Source organism: Octopus bimaculoides, chromosome 2 (assembly GCF_046866305.1).
Source record: "Octopus bimaculoides isolate indiv1 chromosome 2, ASM4686630v1, whole genome shotgun sequence".
Taxonomy (NCBI): domain Eukaryota; kingdom Metazoa; phylum Mollusca; class Cephalopoda; order Octopoda; family Octopodidae; genus Octopus; species Octopus bimaculoides.
Genome location: NC_142929.1, coordinates 53,711,358 through 53,713,857, shown reverse-complemented (window position 1 = coordinate 53,713,857; position 2,500 = coordinate 53,711,358).

The following is a 2,500-nucleotide window of genomic DNA, read 5'->3' as shown; positions in this document are numbered from 1 at the left end:
TTAGTAAAAACTTAAAATGAAACAATTTCGTTAAATTCATAATATAAATTCCAAATACAAATCGTGAAAATTTCAATACAGGCACCTCTCCTAATAAACAAAATTCATATATGAACTCAAAAATTATAATATTTTACTCGTGGACCCCTTTAAAGCTTTCTGGACCCCGGTTGGGAACCTCTGATCTAGAAAGAAACATACATCTTACCGCCACTTACCAACACTATCATTCTTGGGCCTTACTTCGCAGCCACATGGTTCCGGATTCAATTCCACTGTGTGGCACTTTGGGTAAGTGTCTTCTACTATAACGTAGGGCCAACCAAAGCCTTGTGAGTGGTTTTGGTAGACGAAAACTGCAAGAGGTCCGTCCTCAGTGTGTGTGTGTGTGTGTGTGTGTGTGTGTGTGTGTGTGTGTGTGTGTGTGTGTGTGTGTGTGTGTGTGTGTGTGTGTGTCTGTGTCTGTGTTAGTCCCCTACACCGCTTGAAAACTGGTGCTGATGTGTTTACGTCCCGTAACTTAGTGGTTCGGCAAAAGACACCGATAGAACAAGTACCAGGCTTAATAAAAAATAAGTACTGGAGTCGATTTATTGGACTAAAAATATCTCAAGCAGTGCCCCAGTATGGCCAAAATCTAATGACTAAAACAAGTAAAAGATGAAAGAAGGATACTGTTATTTATTTTCTTTCAAATGGCGGCGCGCTGACAGAATCGTTAGCACGTCGGGCAAGATGTTTTGTGGCATTTCGTCTTCTTTTGCGTTCTAAGTTCAAATAACACGGAGGTCGACTTTTCCTTTCGGGATCGATAAATTAGATATCATTTGAGTACAGGGGATTTACCTCCTACCCCAAGATGTCAGGCCTTGTGCTTTTAGTAGAAAGGACTATTTATTTTCTGTTTTGAAGTCGAGCGGAGATAGATGAGAGTATTGGTTTGTTATTGCAGCATGGGTGTTTTCACCAAATCCTACCATTAGCAACATTAAGAAGTTCAAATCCTGGTCTCGTTTTACTGTTTTGCCTCTTTCGTTCGCAGAGAGGGGGGAAAAAAATAATAAATAAGGCGTGTGCTTTGGTGTTGATTCTCTGGCAACGCCGCCACTGCATTGCTATTTAAAAGACAGCCAAAAATGTTCCCGATGAATTTAAGTCACCAACAATATTCTACATGCTGCGAAAATAGCTCAAGTGATGAGTAGCCTATATACTGATGGCAGTTAATAATGCTGCATCGGCTCTGCAATTAACATTGACCGGAGAAAGAAATATATTTACGATTTCAGGAGGGAATGAAAGCAGAGAAGCTCCATTCTCTACGACGAGTTCCACAATATCTTCGCTCAGCTGCTTTCCTAAGCGGCCCATGCACATTATAGCTTTCTAACTCCACTGCTGCCGTTACACGCTCTTCCTCTTTAATCTAGCGAACATCACTGGTCAAAATATCCCGCCTGCTTTTTATTATTCTGGCGGGATATCCGTTTGTTCCGTGTCCGTCCCGTCCCAGTCCCAGTCCAGCCATGCGTTCTTCACATCTTCCCATCACCTCTTCCATTTTAAGGTTGGATTCCGCCAACTCAACAGCGTCTCTCACGCTCCATTTCTTTCCTGTCAACTCCATTGGCTGGGTCGTACAAACAATGGGAGGTCAGACATTCGTATAGCATCATGTCTGCAAAGAAAAAAAAAAGAAAACACACAATTGAAAGAATTAGTTTCGTTTTGGATTGAGATTTCAGATGAATATTTCGAGTTCTTCAAACATGCATACAGATAAACTTAAATTTGCTAGCAGCTGAGAATTTGGTTTCCTGGACAACGCCGCGCATTCCGTTAGCGTGCATGTGTATGTGTGTGTGTGTGTGTGTGTGTGTGTGTGTGTGTGTGTGTGTGTGTTGTGTGTGTGTATATGCGCGCGCGTGTAGGTATGTAAGTATATACTTATGTTTAGATACATGTGTGTGTGTATACATGTATATATCTATATATTTGTATATGTATATAAGTAGGTATATGTATGTGTGTATGTACATATGTGTATATGTATGTATGTATGTATGTTTTTTTTTTTTACTACCCACAAGGGGCTACACACAGAGGAGACAAACAAGGACAGACAAACGGATTAAGTCGATTATACCGACCCAGTGCGTAACTGGTACTTATTTAATCGACCCCGAAAGGATGAAAGGCAAAGTCGACCTCGGCGGAATTTGAACTCAGAACGTAGCGGCAGACGAAATACCGCTAAGCATTTCGCCCGGCGTGCTAACGTTTCTGCCAGCTCGCCGCCTTCTGTATGTATGTATGCATGTATGTATGTATGTATGTATCTTTCTATCTATTTTTCTATCTATCTATCTATCTATCTATCTATCTATCTATCTATCTATCTACCTATCTATCTATCTATCTACCTATCTATCTATCTATCTACATATATAAAAAAATGTGTAGCCATCACTTTGAAGCCATCACTTGCAAAGCGTCATGC